Source organism: Diceros bicornis, chromosome 16, assembly GCF_020826845.1.
Source record: "Diceros bicornis minor isolate mBicDic1 chromosome 16, mDicBic1.mat.cur, whole genome shotgun sequence".
NCBI classification, from domain to species: Eukaryota; Metazoa; Chordata; class Mammalia; order Perissodactyla; family Rhinocerotidae; genus Diceros; species Diceros bicornis.
Genome location: NC_080755.1, coordinates 34370173 through 34389504, shown reverse-complemented (window position 1 = coordinate 34389504; position 19332 = coordinate 34370173). Strand labels below are relative to the sequence as shown.

Here is a 19332-nt window from a genome sequence, read left to right as displayed (position 1 = left end):
TCCTTAACAAAAAGAAACTCAGGAAATAACTTTAAAATTCTTTAGTTACGATCAGTTATGATCCTAAATGTGAAAGAGGGACCAAGCTTCCTTATTGGGTAAAGTGAGAAGAAGCAGAAAAACCACTGAAAAACTGCCTTAAACGTGATTGTCTTGGGAACTGGAGGAAAGCCAGTCTTTAGTTGAGAGCATTAGTGAAAACGTTGGGGGGCCGGGTAATTATTGTGGCAAGGAAACAAGATGAAGAAAGAGAATTCCCATCTTAGGCTATAGTACCTGAAGTGTTAACACCTAGAACAAGAGAGGAATCTGTCTTGCTTTGCTCACACTGGTGAAATCACATCTTTGTTGTGTTCATTGTAAGGGACTATATTCATTTCCAGTCTCTACAATATCATCAACCACGTGCGATAGGGTTTGTGGGGCCTAGTTGCCATAGATGTAGAAAATTACCTTCTAATTATTAGACACATAAATTACTTGTTCATCTATGTCTCAGAGTTACACACACTGTGGTGAATTGGACTTACCACCACATTTGCTTACATCCTGTGATGCCAATGCCTATGTATGACTGCAAGTCAAGCACACTGCTCTCCAATTTCCTCAAGATATTAAGAATATATGATAAGCACCCCTAAACCGAGGTAAGAGTAACATTATAGTATATTTTTCTCTGATTTGTTTGTGTTTTTAAGGAGGAGAGCAGAGAAAAGGTGATGGTTAACTGTAAGATGAAATAGTAAATTTTTAGACTCTGACATATCATTGAAGAGAGTCCTTCAAAATGTCCCTGAAATGACCCCACAAAGGTACCTAGTTCCTCTTATTTTATACAAAATGGTCCTAATAGAAACTGAGGATGTATTATGAATAATGAGGCTGAATTTTAATAAAAACCATGTCTTTACTAATCTAAATGTTCATTCCATCAAACTGAAAAGAATGTTAATCTAAGTGCTATTCTCCTGACACTTAGAAGCCTTGATTCATTCTATTAAGATTCCTTTCCACTCTTTCAATGCCCTGAGATAATAGAGAAGCTTTGTTTATTTTTTTAAACAAACAGGGAATTTTCCTGGATGCAATCTTTATCAGAAATGTTCCAACATATTTATAAAACAGAAGGAAAGTTCTCAGTACAATAGAGCATCACATAGCCTGCAATTGTACAATTTAGGCTCTTGACTAGTGAGATAATTTCCTCAATTCACTAAAAATGGTTATTAATTAAGAATTGTATTCATAATATTTTGCTGGGTTCTGAACAGTATAGTTTCCACCATCAAAGAACATCAAATCTACCTGAGGAAAACAGACATTATAATAGAATCAGTTAAATTATCATATAAAACAGTGTGAGAATAAATATTATAGGTATTAGTTGTACAGAGAAACAACTACATAATCTAATATTTGCAGGGCCCAGGACAATTGTACAAATGAAGACCTATATATTGTATATCCAAGTATTTAACAGATATAAGCATTCATAACAAATGGAAAGGTCAAGTTTGAATTTGAGATTCTCAGAATCCCTGTTGCTCTGCTCGAGTGTTGGGGTCTACCAGTCCATCTTCCGCAGCAGGCTGTTCCTTTTTCTACGTACTCCTGGCTCTGGACTAGACTGGACTATACTGTAAGTGACACCTCTTCTGCAGGCGTATAGTTACTTCAGTTCACATGTCCAAGGTTCATCTATACTCTCCACACACAGCTACTCTTGGATCAGTACACATGCTGGTGATGGGATCTACATTCTGGAGGAGGGATGTGGAGAAGTTACCAGCTTTCTGGCTAAATTAGATGTTGAATCAGGCCTCAAAAGATGAGTAGGACTTGAGATTTGCTGAGAAGACATCTGTTGTAAATAGTGCAAAAAATATGATCAAAGCTATGAAGAAAAAAATTATATTAGATGTTGGAGATGTAGGTGCTATTTTTTTTTAATTGATGAAACTTACAATAACGGGGAGTTCATATCAGAGAAAAAGTAGCAGTTAAGACAAAAACTCTTCAATGATCCTGCCTATTAGGTGCAGAATTACCTTAAAAACTTCTTGGAACTGACGTCAAGATTTTTCACTTCTAGACTACCTTCTTGGCCTCACTGCTCATTATTTTCTTGTACCCCCAAATCATTTTTTTCTTGAACAAACAACATGACATTTGACTAGACAATGAAATGTATCACTTAAATCTAGGAAAAGCTTAGATATATATGGTCAATATAACTTTACGTTCTGTATATACCTATCACATCAGTTTAGCTTATTATTTCTCACTCATGCAAATTTTGACTTCTACATTTTAAGTTATGATGTTTCTTCAGGTCAAATATATATACACCCCATGCACTATTTAACAAACCTTTCCAAACCTTTACAGTTCATCTCGAATATGACTAATCATGGAAGCCTTTCTATTTCCATGGAAGAATTAATGAGTATTTATTGTAGAACTCATAGAAATTTGTATCATATCATACATTTTTATACATCTTATGGCTACTGGATAGTAAATGCTTTAAGACAAAGATCATGTATTACATATATTTACCAAAGTACTTACCACAGTCCTTGATATATTGCAAATACTCAGTTAATAATTGGTCAATAAATAAGTATAAAGAACCTTTTAATTTAATGTTGGTACAATAAGTAATGGGCATGACCTCTCAAGTAAATAAGCCTCTTGGAACATATAAAGGTCATGAGGTACTTACTTTATGAATCAAGTTTCCTCAAATTCCAAGAAAATAGTTCACCTCAGGAATTGCTGCCAAAAGATTCTTCATCCTGAGAACTTTGCCTTAGTACAGTTTGAATGTGGATATGCTCTTGGTTTGAGGTAAATCCCATCAGAATTTATGGTACTTTCTTTAGTTTAAGTCTCATTTGTCACTAGATCCCACCTTATTTAAGGAAAACCACCAACAAACTGAAATCCTGTCTGTCACTATATTACAAACTTCACAGAGCTTCAGCCATGACAGCAAACATCAACAAGCTCCATGAAGTGATTGACACTGCTCATCAATCATAGCTTGGGTACAAAGTGAAGGAGAGGTTTTCTTTATAGTGGCTATACTAGAGAGAAAACATGGTCATCTCAGGTGGGTTTGTCTATAAATTTCATGCCTCAATACTGTGAACACAAATAACTTCTACATATTATTCATTTTTCTTCCTTCTGAATGTTGATTTGCTCAATTAAAGATAACAAAATATTGAGTGATATAACCAGGTTTGGGACCAGAAGGTAATAACCCTGATGATAATGATTTTGGAATGAATGTGCTCAATATGGCAAGATTATACTTTTAGGGCTAATTTGCTTTTGTTTCTGCATTGCTTATGAAAATTTAATATAGGTGTGAAACACCATAATGTAGCAATTTTTATTTCCAACTATTAGTTCCCATTGAGTTATCCCAAACTGCAGTTTTTTGATAATAAGGACATTGCCTTTCTTTGATAAATATTACTTTTCTCTCTTTTACTTTGGCTGGGACTGAGATTTTCAAAAAGTAGTTAAATTTCCTTTCTCATGAGTCTCTAGGACTTTTAGGAAATAAATTGATTGGGAATCTATTCTGATAACTAGTGCAAACTATATCTCCATAATACCAAAAATTTCATAACTTAAAATAAAGATTCACTGAATAGAAATTAGGATATACAAATTACTGAGTATCTATGTTTAAAGTGTGTTGCTTTTCACATTTTACTCTTCGACCAGATGTCCAACATCATGGAGATAAGATGTATGAGACACAGAAGAGAAGATAAACTTTTTGTTTTCATTTGTTCAGCTTTGAAGAAGAGTTAATGAATGATTAATTAAACTTCTGAGGTCATACATACTGAGGTGAGAATCAAAGGTAAACTCAGGGTCTGGATAAGTTGACTTCAAGTCTGGCTAGATTTGAATTTTGCATTAAAGAAAACGTTTCCATTTCAAGACCCATTTTCAATGAAACTTATATGAGCCTACTGAAGTAACAACTACAGTTCAATTCCCTTTCATGAATACAAACCATATTCCACCCCTAGCCACTGAGCTTACAAACGACAGAGGTCACACAGCAGATAAATTGAGATGACAGAGTCAATCTGCCTCACTAAGGAGGACAGCTTTGTCCTGGACAAAGCTCTTAAAACCCATACACAACTGCTACTGGCTCAGTCATTTTCTCTTCTTGTTCAAAGGAAAGACTACAAGATAAAGCCCTCAAAACTGTTTTTATACTTATTTGGCCAAATCTAAAGTATCTCTTGAGTTCCTATCTGTGACTAACTGAGAAAATGCTTAGTAAAAATAAATTTTTTGTTACTAAAAGTGCTTTTGACCTCTAGACCCTTTTGGGCCTTCACGTCAAAATTGTGTGTGTGGCACATAAATTGAAATCAGAGAAAACTGTAAGGTCATCAGGCAATGATAGAAAACAAAAACAGTATCTGGGAGAGGAAACATGCAAAAGCAAAAGCTGCTCTGCTCTCCTTAGATAAACAGTCCCTGTCGATTCTTCTCTTCCCCACTACCGTGACTGACAGGCATCCTGTGATCTCAGAGAGGAGAGAGACAAGCAACCAGGAAACATGGAAAAGCAGTGTTTTTGGAAGATTTTAATAGTGACCGTGTGAATTCTGGCTTGCTCAAATGTGAACATGAGAAGTGTGATGGAAAAAAGGCTAGAAACATGAGTCTTTGGTACCAAAGACTCTGTATTTGAAAATAGATTCTACAAACTCTTTCGCTTGTCCAAGTTGATATTAGAAAGGTGCTGGTGTTCTGGTTTTAGCTCGGAGATATAGAGAGTTGGAAAGAGCCTCGCTCCCACTCTTACAAGAAAAAAGCTATGGAAACTGCAAAGTAACCACTTTCCTTGAATCCATCAGAGAACTCGGATGGCAGGGCAGCAAACTAACCCTAAATCTGGGGAAAGACAAGTGCCTCCAAGCAGAAATGGATCTTGAACATTTGCTTGCCTGGGACAGATGCCAGAGGCCAAGTAGGCAAGGAAGAAGAATTCAGCTAAAAACTTGTAGTGAATTGCTGAAGACTAGGTGTGAGACAGAGTGAGGGTATGAGGTCCCTGTGGACCACATATATAGGGGTATTCATATTCTCTTGAAGACTTTTTCTTCCACAAATCCCACCAGGAATTCACAGGAAATCTCCAGAAGAATACTGAGACAGCTCTCCTTAAGGTGCATGGGGTGGCTGAGGAAGAGGGGAACAGCAGCCACTGAAGAAAACCTGCCTGGACCATCATTCCTCTCTCTCTTGGAGGACAAAACTCTTACAGCACTGGTGAAAACCCACAAGAGCTGTAGAAGAGGAATTGGGAAAAACTCTTTTCCTGGAGGCCTAGCCCCAAAAGGATGGAGACGCAAAAAAAGCTTGTGAGTGTCTCGGCTTGCAACCCAAGCTGCCATGCCATATGCAACCCATAGTGTTTGTCTGAGACTGAGGCTTAGTTAGAACACGAAAGAATATCCCCCTCTTCTACTCTTCACTCCCAAGCATAGAATAAAAACAGCAGTGGAATACAGCCAGAAGAGATAAGAGATTTTCTCAAGGACAAACCACAAAGGAGAAACACATAGCCAAGAGCGGGGGTCAGACATTGAGAAAATAAACTTCGGAAATGCGATCAACACCCTAAACATAAGTAATTACTAGAATATAAAATCTGTGGTGTCCTGAGGGTAACAATAGGGCCAGCAAAGCTCAAACACAGCCCAACTCCTGACTATACTAAAATAAACCCAAACACTAAAGATGGAGCAGAGTTGTGCTCATCTCCAAACATTACAAAAAATATTTACCAGAGTATCTCTCTTAAATAAGATGTATGACTTTCAATAAAAAAATTATAAGCCATAAATGAAGCAGAAAATAAACACCATTTCAAGAAACAAAACAATCACCAGAACAAGAATCAGATAGGTCACAGATGTTAGAATAATCAGACAGGGAATTTAAAATAAATATTATATACAGGTTAAAAGTTCTCAGGTAAAAGGTGGATAACATACAACATCAGGTGAGTGACTGAAGCAGAGAGATGGACACTGTAAGAAAGAATCTGATGAAAGCGCTAAAAATGAAAACTGTATTAACAAAGACAAAGAATGTCTTTGGTGGTCTCATTAGTAGATTCAACACAGCTGATGAAAGAATTAATGAATTTGAAGATAACTCAATATAAATTACCCAAACTAAAATGGGCAGTGGGGGGGTAAAAACAAACAAATAGAAGAAAACATCCTAAAATTGTGGGGCAATATCAAATGGTCTAATATACGTATAATTGGAACTCTATAAGAAGAGGTAGTAAACAGAGAAGAAATATTTGAAGAACCAATGGCCAAGAATTTTCCAGAACTAATAACTATGTCAAACTACAGATCCAAGAACTCAGAGAATTATGAGCAAAATAAATGTTCCCCCTCCCTTCCACATACACCTAGGCATGTCATGTTCAAACTACTGATAACAAAACATGAAAAGAAAATCTTGAAAGAAGACAGAGGAGAAAGGGCACATTATAGAGGAACAAGAGAATTATAGCTTATTTTTCATCAGAAACCATGCAAACAGGAACACCACGAAGTGACATATTAAAATGCTGAAATGAAAAGGAAAACACAACAAAAACCCTGTCAAACCAGAATTCTCTATTCAGTAAAAATATCCATCAAAATAAAGGAGAAATAAAAACTTATTCAGACAAAAACTGAGCGAATTTGTTACCAGTAGACTTACTCTACAAGAAATGTTAAAGGAAGTTCTTCAAGAAGGAGAAATAGGATAGACAGAAACAGAATTACACAAAGAAATAAAGAACACTAGAGATGGAATAAAGGTAAAATAAAATTCATTTTCTTATATAAATACTCTAAAATATAACTACCTAAAGCAAAAATAGTAACTATTTAGTAATAGTGAAGGCAAAATATGTGCCAACAAGAGCACATAAAACAGAAGGGAGGAATTTGGAATTGTTGCAAGATCCTTAGATTACATGTGAAGCAGTATGTTATTTGAAGGCAATCTTAGATTAATCAAAAACTTGTAAGTCCTAGAGTAACCACTAAAAAAAAAGACAGACACAAATAAGTCAATAAAAGACATAAAATCAAACAACAAAAATACTGTTAAAAATATCCCAGAAAAAAGAGACTAAGAAGAGATGGAATAAAAAACATCTAGCAAAATGATAGATTTTAAAAAGGCATCTAACTGAATATGGCAATTAATACACGGATGTTTAAAAAAAATCTTTGAGAGTAATTCACCTCACAGGAAATCTAAAGTTTAATTTTATTTATTCTTGTGTAGACTCTACCAATCTTAAATTTTTTTCCACCAAATTATAGCAGTGAATATTTTCTATTCCCTCTCAGGTCACATAACATGGGAATGCATGTTTCCTTATATAACGTTGGAACAGAGAATTTCACTACATGTACATTATGTTACTTTAAATAACATGATTTATATCAAAAACTATCCTTATGATAGCACAGTATTTGAGGCAGCTGTGGCATGATGTGAATTCTGAGTTCATAAGCTAGCATAGCAATTTACATGTTATGTGATAGTGAAGACATTTCTCAATCTTAGCCTATTTTTTCATAGTTAAAATGGAGGTTGCAGTACGGATGTAACAGGGATGCTTTTCAAGATTAAAAGACATCAATTATCTGAAGATGTCGCCTATAAGTTATAAGATCCACAAATCCTACTGAGGCTGAGTTTAATTCTTTTGAAAATTTCTTCAACAGTAAATGATCAACACTATTTCTATACAAACTGTTGTTAAAGTAGTTTTTGGCTTTGTTTTAGAACATTGAAAAATGCCTCCCCTCAATCTTATTTTTGTTCCTTAACAAATAGTGTAGCTAATATAAAAGTGTTGTGTTTTTTTTTAACTTGCTAGATTTTTTGTATTCAAACTTGCATTGCTTAATTTTTCTCATTCATTGACTCACAAAACATAAACCTTTGGAAAAAATAAAGTTGAAGTCATCTTTTCTTGACTCCTTATTAGTAATAATACCCTCCATCAAATCCCTAACAGATAGTCACTCAGCATCTACTTGAAGACCCCAGTAGTTGGTAACTCACTCCTACACACAGTTCATTTTATTTTGAACCATTCTTATTCTTTCATTTATTCAATCATCAATAGGGTAAACCAATTTGCTCAAGGATATTTACACATATATCATGTGAAAATTACAGCTGTATAAGGAGCAAGAGACTGTTTACTGGTTTTGTTTATTGAGTCTACAGTTCATTTGGAGAAAGCAAAAAGATACAGGCAGGAGCAGGGAATGGCAGCAAGAAAAGGGATGAGAATACAGACGGAAAGAGGATAGGGCGCCCTGAAGCCAATTATTGCTTTTAGCACTTATCTGCTTCTGCGAAGTTTCGTATTGATATACTCAAACATATCTAATTTCCCACTAGTTAAGTACACCCATAAGAGACTTGAAATAAAATGCGTTTAGCTCCAAGTTTGACTCCACAATTATGTAGAACCTGAAGTGCTTGAATAATCCTGTTGTGAGACGCACAGCCTCTTAGATTGATGATCTTTTTCAATATAAGGACCTGTGGGCATGGATGTCTACATACTGTTGAAGCATAAGTTTTGGAAACTGATTTGGTTCAATTCAGCAAATATTTATTAAAAGTCTACTATTTGCAAGCGAAATGCAGTCTGTCAAATGGTTGGTTGGTCCAGGTAAAGCAACTGATAAGACTAATGATTTGATTAAATAGACTGGATCAGCTGGGGAACCAGTATCATATGGAGCAAAAATCACATTCATCTTTCCCGTAGGCAATTACTTCACAGTTTGCGACAAACTGGCAATCTAGAATCTTTGCAGAAATGTGAAAATTTGGGGGATATATTCACTATATGAATTTGAGTATATAAAGTCCATTTAGATCCATCAATTCCTATTAATTTTATCTGAAAAATATGGTGCAACTCTTTACAGTTCTTTGCATAATCCACACCCTAGTTTTACCCACCATCATATTCTTCCTGGGCAGTTGCAATACTTCTCATCTGGTCTGCTTATTTCAACTCTTACTCCCTTCCTATACAATTCTTTTTCCTTAATGCATCCAGAATTATTTCTTAAAAATTGAATTCAGGTCACCTCACTCCCTTGCTTAAATTATTAAATGATTTCCCCATTATGGGGAGAATAAAATCCAGATTGCAAACCACTGCCCAAAGATCCTGCATGATTTGGCCCTACCTACTTTATCAGTATCATCCTATGCATCTGTCTGCCATGGTTACAACACTTAAATCATACTGGCCTGCCTTCTGTTGCTTAAACATTTCAATTACTTTCTGTATTAGCCGGGGCTCTCCAGAGAAACAGAGCAAGTTGTATATATATGTAAAATAAGGAATTGACTCATGTGATTATGGAGGCTAAGTCCCCAAATCTGTAGTCAGCAAGCTGGAGACCCAGGAAAGCTGATGGTATAAGTTCCCATCTGAAGGCCAGCAGGCTTGAGACTCAGGAGGAGCCAATGTTTCCATTTGAGTCTATTAGGCAGGAAAAAACTGATGTCCCAGCTCCAAGGTAGTCAGCCAGGAGGAATTTCCTTTTATTCAGAGGAGGGTCAGCTTTTTGTTCTATTCAGGCCTTCAACTGGTTGGAAGAGGCCCACCCACATTAGAGAGGGGGATGGCTTTACTTAGTCTATTGATTTAAATGTTAATCTAACACAAAAACATTCTCACAGAAATACCCAGAATAATATTTGACTAATTACCTGGGCATTCCATGGCCTAGTCAAGTTGACACATAAAATTAACCATCTCGCTTCCTCAAGTCAGAGTCTTTCCTATGCCTGGCAAGCTCTTTTGCTAAATCATTGGTCGGATAGTTTATATTCATCCTTCAGAATGATTTCCTCAGTGAGGACATTCCCGAATCATAAATGTCGCCCGAGTTCTCCCAATTATCCATTCCCAGAATACCCCTTCTTTTATTGTCATGAACCTGTTCATGATATAAATTAGGTACTTATTTTTTATTTTATTTGTTTAATGTCTACCTTCTTCACTAGACATTAAAATCCATGAGAGCTGATACAATCTCTCTCTCTTTTTTTTTTGTCTTATCATTGCAAATTATCAATGCCTGGTATATAGTGTGTACTCAATAAATATTTGTTGAATAAATGAATGTGGAGATTAAATAGCCAGCAAGACCATTATGGAAGAGGGAAGCTGCCATTCATTACCTGTTTGCTTTCAGATCCATTCCTTGTCCCTGTTTCATTCTTACCACGGATTCTGCCACCGCAGACTGAATTTTCCAAACTCAGCTGTCCACTGGGTAGGTTGGGCTAGTGGGAGGCAATGGCTAGAGACAGGTAGCTGGGAGGAAGGAAGCTGTCGGGGTATCTCTCTCCTTTTGCACTTCCTTCATGGCTCCAGCTCCTACTAGGCAGGAGCTCTGTGGTTCTAGCTTCAGCTGGGTAGCCCCAGCTTCAATAACACCATCTTTTCAATTGTCCCTTCAGGTCTAGAGTTGGCAGCGCTTTTCCACTGTTACCGATCTCTGGATTGCCTCACAGTCCTCTGATTTGCACTTCAGCTCTCCTAACGTGTTTCTCTGTGTAACATGTTTATTGTATTAAATTTGTTTGATTGAAACACATAGAAGTTTATGTTTCCAAGACAGTTTCCTGGCTGATACAGGAATATTGAGCTCTTGGCCATCAATTGTCAAGTCAGAAAAAGATGAAAGAGCAACAACTCTTTTAATAAAGACATCAGTGCTGGAATGTCGTTTGACGGTGATCTGTTGTTCCAATACTTCTAAAGCTGTGTCACCATGTGAGCCAAGTCTTATGGAATTAGAAATATGGTTTGAAACGCTTTCTTCAGGTAGGGTGAGTGTTGGCACCATCTTTCTAAATTTTGTAGACTATTGAAAGGAGATGCATTAGTTTCCTAGAGCTGCCATAACAACCTAGAACAAACTAGGTGCCTTAAAGTAACACACATTTATTATCTCACAGTACTGGAGGCTAGAAGTTAGAAATCCAGGTGGCAGCTGGGCCATACTATCTGTAAAGGCTCTAAAGGAGGATCCTTCCTTGCCTCCTCCAGCTTCTGATAGCCCCAAATACTCCTCTGCTTATGGCAGCATAATTCCAGCTTCTGTCTCCATCTTCCCATAGCCATCTTCCCTTTGTATTTGTGTCAGTGTCCAAATTTCCCTCTTCTTAAAATCACACCAATCATATTGGATTAGGGTTCACCTTAATGTCCTCATCTTCACATACTTCTCAAAGACCCTATTTCCAAATGTGGTCACCTTTACAGGTACTGGGATTAAGACACAATTCAACACATTACGGGAAAAATATGGTTGTTGCAAGATCTTCCTTTCCTTCTGCTCCTTCCTTCTGATATTCATTGTTCCTCCAGCTTCTGCAACTATTTTACAGTATATGGAGGAAGCCAGGTTTTCTCCCAATGTTTCTTCTCTAGGTCTTTGTCACTAATAGCACTCTTTGAAATTCTTCCATGAAAATCATAAGAACTCCTATTTTAAATAGAGGATCAAAAATATGAGCACTCCCTGGTCTACAGAAGTCAATATGTCCAGGCCTCCTGTCCAACTTGACCACACTATTTCATACTGCCCATTCCAAACCTGTTTACTGCCAGGCAACTACGTTTATTGAACCTTTCACAGGGGCTGAAAAATAGCCACCTCATTGCCGCGTCTAGCAGGCACGGTCCACATTGTAAACTTCTTAGCGATTCAGCAGTTCACATTGTAAAACATCAGAGTCAATGCTGAAAAAGACAACATTCTATTGGCTTCCTGGGAATCCTGACCTCAAATTCCCTCCTAACATTTTCTGCCCTAAGGGGAATTCATTACTCTCTCTAAACATAGCTCCCAACTACATTATTTTAAGATCTATTATTTACTGTACTAGTTAGCAAGCTTTTATCTCTTATTTATGATCAGGTGAGTTTTAATTGGAAATGGGTTGGAAGTCACCCAAGCTAGGTGAGTACTGTGGTCCCTGTTGTGAATTGATCTTACAAATGCCTGCTTGTTGTGTGAAGTTATGCAAAATCATCCTTGAGCTGTTGCTTTTTCTTTTTTCTCTTTCCCCTTTCATTTTTAAACTTTTAAAGCACTGTGAAACTTGCGAATTAAATCAAGAAAACATAAATAAATCTCTCTGAATTTGAAAGGGGTAGAAGAATCTTTGTTTAAAGCATAGTTCTCTTGACTAAATTATAATTAATCATTTTCATGTGTAATGGGGGTTTTTATTGTTTTTACCCACAGTATGCTTGACTGAAAGAGTGTTAACCTAGTTTTAATAAATTAAAAACAGGTAGTTGAAACCTCATAGCCTGAAGGTCAGAGGACAGTCAGAGGGATAGAAAATTAAAAAAAAAGTCATAAATATTTTTTAAATGTCTATGCCTAGGGGCCGGCCCTGTGGCTTAGCGGTTGGCGTGCTCCGCTGCTGGCGGCCCGGGTTCGGATCCCGGGCGCGCACCGACGCACCGCTTCTCCGGCCATGCTGAGGCCGCGTCTCACATACAGCAACTAGAAGGATGTGCAACTATGACATACAATGATCTACTGGGGCTTTGAGGGGAAAAAAAAGAGGAGGATTGGCAATAGATATTAGTGCAGAGCTGGTCTTCCACAGCAAAAAGAGGAGGATTAGCACGGATGTTAGCTCAGGGCTGATCTTCCTCACAAAAAAAAAAAAAAAAGTCTATGCTTAAAGTTCACATTTTTAGAACACGTTCAGAGTACAAGTCTTTCTCCATTAGTCTATAATACCACTATAGGCAGGTTACTTCCAGTTCCTCAATGTGCTTTTGGAAGCAGTGAGAAAGTACTTTGGATTGAGAGGTTTCTGGAAAGCCAAGTTAAGTCATTAAGTCTAACTGGTATTTGACTGTTCCTTATTATACATGTGTTGGTGACTATATACGTCTATTCTATTTTATTCAAAAAACAGTGTTACTTGAGAAAATCTGAATTTCCTTGCTGAAATAGTGACTCTCTGAATATACATTCAACTCTCAATTACATGCGTTAATAGAGAGGAACAGTTGCATGATTGATTCAAAGAAAAAGATTATTCACGATTATCTTCAAATTGTATTCTATCACTTTTGCTGCAGCAGAATTGCCTTCCTCATTTTGTCTTGCTCCAGCTATTCAATGAGTTTACGTTGGTTCATCACGAGGTGGGGAGACAGTCATGATGCTTCTCCTAGGTGGCCAACAGCTGGAAATTAAACATTTCACACAAATAAGCCCAAAGTAATACAAACATACAATATAATACTTTAAGTGTTGCCTCTCTTCTAATCAATTTCTGAAATAGTAGAATAATGGTCATGGTGGGCAGCCTCCATTTGCTCTTCCGTTAGCTAAATCTTCCCCTTTGGCTCTGAGATGGATAAAATTCCTCATGGAAAGTCAAGCGGAATGACAGGTTAGAACAAATAATGGGGCTGTTTCCAGAGAATGGTTCTAACTACCAAGATATTCAGTGAATACTGCCTGTGGATATTCAGACAAGTGACTTTGATCTCTTTGTGTCTATTTCCTGATCTGTATAATGGGAATAAAATTCTTCCCTGTTAGCCACTCAGGGCTGTTTTAGATCAAATGAATTATTGGCTTTGTCAAATATAATCCACAGTATAAACTTAAGGAAAAACAATTACAGAAGAAGATATTGTATCACTATGAGAACACAGGCCTGCAGTAAAGACTCCCAGGTTGTGAGTGTCATGCTGCTATACATGCAAGTATAGACTAGTAGATCAATTAATATACCTCACTTTGAATCACTAGGACTTTAGAGGTTGAAATTTAAGAACTGTATTTTACCTTATTTCTCAGTAATCTCTGAGAATCAGTGACTTTTACTTATTAAACTTCTTATCTTGGACCATTTCAGCAGTTTCTTTCACTTAAATATTGCCCCACAATCATTCCTAATTTTAACAAAAAGATTGTGATGTTTTAAATTTCAAATCAAAGAGAGAACTTGGAAATAATATGTCAGAATTTTTTTTTTTTTATTGAGCTTAGAGAACTTTATGGAAAACTTTAAATCTGTTCATTCTCTTATTTATTAATTAACATTCATTTATTCATTCAATTAATAAATGTGTGGCATATATTTTTAAAATAAAAATCTTAACTACAAGGGATTGTGCTAGGCATGATAAGACATGCAAAGTGATATTATGCTAATATAATTTACAGAGAAAGAAGTAAAACCAAATATGTGACAACATAAAGTATTAAAACAAGAGATATAGCACAAAATGGAAAATAAACTAGCTGTCATTGGGTAAGACTGCTATGGCTAGTGTTGTGAGTTCATGTGAAAAGACCTGAAATGGGTGTAGTTGGAAATAGGATTTGAATGACAAGTTGGGAGTCTGATTTTGAAAGACCTTGTTTAATGGGTTGAGTAGTTTGGAATTTGTCCTGTTGTTACCGGTGAACCATTACTATTTTGTGAGTAGGACATTATTTTCTTCACTGAGAAATAAAATTAAATGTAGATTCCTCCTAAAGATATAAATTTGGTGAAGAAAGGACAGAGAGGAAGCAGCAAAGTAACCAGACAGAAAAAGGAGATTTTAGTGAACATAAGTGAACATAAAAAAAACAACCTAGCAAGAACTGAGGGAAATGGTTGATGCATATAACATAACCAATAATTTCTGTTGATTGAATGACTGATTAATAATTGGGTGACATATTTTAAGAAGAAAAGAAGTGGGCAAGCACTTGAAACCATTTTTATAACAAGGAAATTTATATTTGAAGGCCCCAGACTTTAAATTCTCCTTTTGTTACTACTTCCTATTCACAAGGCTTTCCCTTTCTATTTGTTCTCTCCTTTTAAAACTTATTGTGTAAATATAAATAGTATCTTATATTTATTAGAATATTAGTTATGAACAGCTAGGTTATGCTGTGATGACAAATGATATCAAAATGTTAGTGACCTAACTAAAAAAAAATTTTCTTCATCACTTCAAGCTTGCTGTGGGACTGTGTAATTCTTTAGGGTAGCCAACTTCTAGATCTTGGCTCAGCATTCTAGGTCACTTTGGTCTTATGGCATAGAGCACACTAACATATATTTGTATGATTGCTATGAAGAGAGAGATTATTGCATTAGCTCTAAGATATATCTGCTTGTAAAAGACACACGTCACTTGAGCTTATATTTCATTAACCAAAGAAAGTTATGCAACCACACCTAAATTTAAGGAGGGATAAGTACAGTCCTGTTGTTTATACTGAAAAGAGGACAACTAGAAATACTAGTGAATAACACTAATGGCTGCCATAAACACTTATCACATCAGCCACTGTTCTAAGAAATTTACATGGATCATTTATATTTACATGTATTAATTAGCACAACCATTCTATCACGTAGGGACAAATGTTGTGCCTCCTTTTTATAGATGAGGAAACATACACAGATATTGAATAATGTTCTAATAACACAAAGAAAAGATGGGGTATGTTCCCAGACTATGTGGCTGCAGAATATGTCCCTTAACTATGATATTATGCTTTCTCTTAAACCATTGCTTCTCCAAGTAGCATTTGTATGTCAAAAACAGAAAACCTTAAGCTAAAAGAATGAAATAATAGCAAGTAGAAATTTGGCTTTCTCTATGAGGAAAAAATAATGGCTATAAGAACTTGCCCATTTTCAATAAAACTCTGTCACAGAGTCAGTCTCTGCTCCAGTTTTGGTTACAGAAACTTAGTTCTCAGACAGATAGAACAGAGAAACAGAATTCAACCATGAAGATGTAAAAAGCATGATGTAGTTGAATATTTTAAAGAAAACAAATAATCCTAAAGGTAGTCATCTGTTTTCTGAGGTTGAATAAATAAACAAGCCAATTATCACATCAAATTCATATAAGAGAGAAAAGTAATAGAAAAAAATAATTCAAATAACATTGTTTTTCTCCCCATATATTATGCTTTGCCAGGGATAGGTAGTATTATGTTAAATATTGTGAGAGGAAATGGCTTAAGCAAGTCTCAATTTATTTGGGAAAAAAGCAACCAAAAAAAAAAAAAGATTTGTGAAATGATAATAAATGTAAAATAGCATATGAATAAATAATATTGTGACATTATACTTGGGGGCTTCATCATTCAGGAAAGGCATATGCTGTCCAAGAAATATAGCCTCCAGATACATCATTTTAAGATGGAGTCTTTAGTGAGCACATTAGCAAAGCTTAGTCTCTTATTTATGATCAGGTTGGTTTTAATTGGAAGTAGGCTGGAAGGCATCCAGGCTACCTGTAGCCATTGGATTTCTCAGAACTCAGAAATACTGCACTTTGAAAAGTCTGTACAAACTCCTAGGATTTGGGAAAGATCTAATCAGATGTCCCGAAAAGCAGATCACATCCTCTTTTCATATAAAAGCTAATCCAAAGGAAAATTTTAATTTAGAGAAGATGTGACAAGTTCATCAGATGGAAAGAAGGATATAGCCAAAGAAGAAGAAATCTATGTGTTCTAATTATCCTCAGGGAAGGAGTTGAGATTTTGGATTTTTACTTCTCCTCTGTAACTCTGTATGTTACAGTAAAGGGCAGGGCTATTGAGAAACTGCTCAACATTGCAGCACCTGCCCCCAATAAAAGACAATTATGACAGTTCAACAAAGCACCCCATCAACTCCTACCTGTTTCAGGAAATGGTTGGCCACAGAAAACCCTCTGCCCTAACAACGAATAATCTATTCTCTTTTGAAATGTCCCCAAACTGCTTTTTTGCCCTATTGCAGCCAACCAAGGACAACCAAATGTTCCTGAAGACCAATCAAAAAAAATCTCCCCACTTCTAAAAATCCCACTGTAATAGAACACTCACCAATCAGACACTGTCTCAGTATTTCCTCTTTTTGGTCTATAAAACTTACTCTCCCTTCTAACATCTTTGAACCATTGCTGAAATGAAGGTCATAGAAAACAGATACCCTGGCAGTCAGTTTGTAAATAAATAGCCTTTGTTAATTTTGTCACTGACTGACTTTTGTCTTTGACAGTTATCTCGATGCCTCACTTGGGTCTGCCAGATCTACCTGTGATGCCGACTTCAGCTCTAGAGCAGGAGCAGTACCCATCCAGGCCCCTTGAGCTGCAAGTGCTCCTGCAATTGCTCAAAACAGTAAGTTTTCTTCACTGGGTCCACTCTCTTTGTCTAAGAGTTCCTCTGCTGTTTTATTCATTTGTTCATTCCTGGTATTTGCATTTGGTGGAAGTTCCCTTTTTCGGTTTACTTCCTTGGTGATTCGCCTCTGTTTGTTGTGCCTTAATATATTGTTTAGTAATAAGGAGGACAGTCTCGAGGTATGAGTCTGTTGTTCCAACCAGATTCCCAGGCTGAGGAGTTTGTGGTTTTGGTTTCTCCAGACCTGTGTTCTCTGAGAACAACACAGTTTGCTGTTGGTTACCAACAAAGATGGATAAGAATCCCCTCCCATCCTGACCATTCATCTTGAGAGCTTAGTCTCATATACAGAGAGCATTCTCTGATTTTCCACTAGGGGAGGCTCAGATGGGATACAGATTGTCAAATATGTGTTTGGAGGAAACTAACCTTTAGGTCAGGGGTTTGAGACAGAAAATGCACAAGAAAGCAGACAGTGACCAGCTCTCTTGGGCTCACCTTCATTTAAGCCTCCTCCACCTCTGAGAACTCCTACTCTCTATATGTACTATTATAATGCCAACTCTTGTGCCTGTCTTTCTAAATGGCAGAATTTCACCAATGCCATTTAGAGAATGCCAGTGAAGTGGGTCTCCAATGCCACTTTGGGGAGCATTTGATTTAGCAAGAAATACTCATTTGAGAGATAGCTTAGAAAAAAAGGAATGAAATTGTTTAGGCCCAATGGGCAAAATTTTTAATTGGTACATTGAAGCTTTTAAGTGAAATCCTAACTCCAAATTAGCTGCTCTAAAATATTTTTTGGCCAAAGTTAGGAAAGATTTTGATGATACTAAATAAGGGACAGCTTTCTCCATTAAAACTACACCCACTCTGTGTACCTCACACTTCCTTCTACCCTGCACTTCCTTTCCTCGCTGTACCTCTCACTCTCCAGGCTGACCTTCTCCCTCTCTGTCCCCTGGATCTTTCCCGCACAAGTTTCCTACCACTTCCATCTGCCAACTCCCTTCATGGATCCACTTAGCTCGTGAGCCTAGAATGTCCTCACAGCTGAATTTAAATCTTAGTCCTAGGAATGATTAAGAGCCACTATTAGGGATTTTCCTAAGCCTCAGAAAGACAGACAACTTGTCAGTGAAAAACTTATGATCCTCCTCAAGGTCTATGACTCTGGGTTACCTGAACTTTATCAACTAAAATATATATTAGTAAGCACCTCAAATTGCCAAGCTATGGGTAAGTTGAAGAAACTCCTGGCTAAAAAGCTACAGCCCTCACCGTCGCTAAAAAGCTCCTTTATTTTGTGATTCTAACTTGAGGCAGAAACTTTTTTATCAACTAATGGAGGCACATGTTATTCAGGAACGATTATAGAAGAAATCTGTAGAGCATTAGCTCTCACTCAAAAGCTATACTGCCCCTACCACCCGCAACCTTATAGAAAGGCTGAAAGAATCAATGGCATTCTTAAGCTGAGACTAGCAAAACGCTCAGGAACTTTTGAACTCCTCTGGCCGAAAGCATGGCCCCTAGCTGTTGTGACCATCCCACCCACCCCTTTGGGGGCACGTGAGTTATCTCTCTATGAATTTGTGACTGGAAGACAGATGAATGTAGGTATTTTACCTTCCATCCTAGAATCCGCTCTGTTACATGTAGACATGACAAAATAAGGCAAGGGAGTCACGTGTTACATCTGTGTTATAACTAACAGGTCAAAGCTACCCTTCTACAACACCTTGCTAAATGACTCTTCATGATCTTCAGACAGAACATTTTGTTTACTGGAAGCAACATCAGAGAAAGACTGCTCTCAAATCTCACTGGAAAGGTACATATCAGTCATCAAGTGTGTCATTTCCAGGGTGTTAAACGCTGTAGGGCAGCGACTGTCTCAATAGATTGTACAACAGATGATCATCCAACACTCTATTAGACGACAAAATAGACTATGAGGATAAAATCTTCAAGGAGTATGCTTATGATGACACCCAACAGATTCAATGAGGATGATCTAGTGACAATGACACAGTAGCCT

At 36.8% G+C, this 19332-nt stretch overlaps 1 long non-coding RNA gene across 1 annotated transcript in view; it reads left to right on the top strand.

Annotated features, from left to right (window-relative positions):
- LOC131415385 (uncharacterized) overlaps window positions 1–19110 on the top strand; it is a 382856-nt gene extending 363746 nt beyond the window's left edge. The window contains exons 3-4 of the long non-coding RNA XR_009222442.1: window positions 17167–17288; window positions 19009–19110. This is a non-coding gene — a long non-coding RNA (uncharacterized LOC131415385). The remainder of the gene's footprint in view (window positions 1–17166; window positions 17289–19008) is intronic.
- Window positions 19111–19332: the final 222 nt, after the last annotated feature.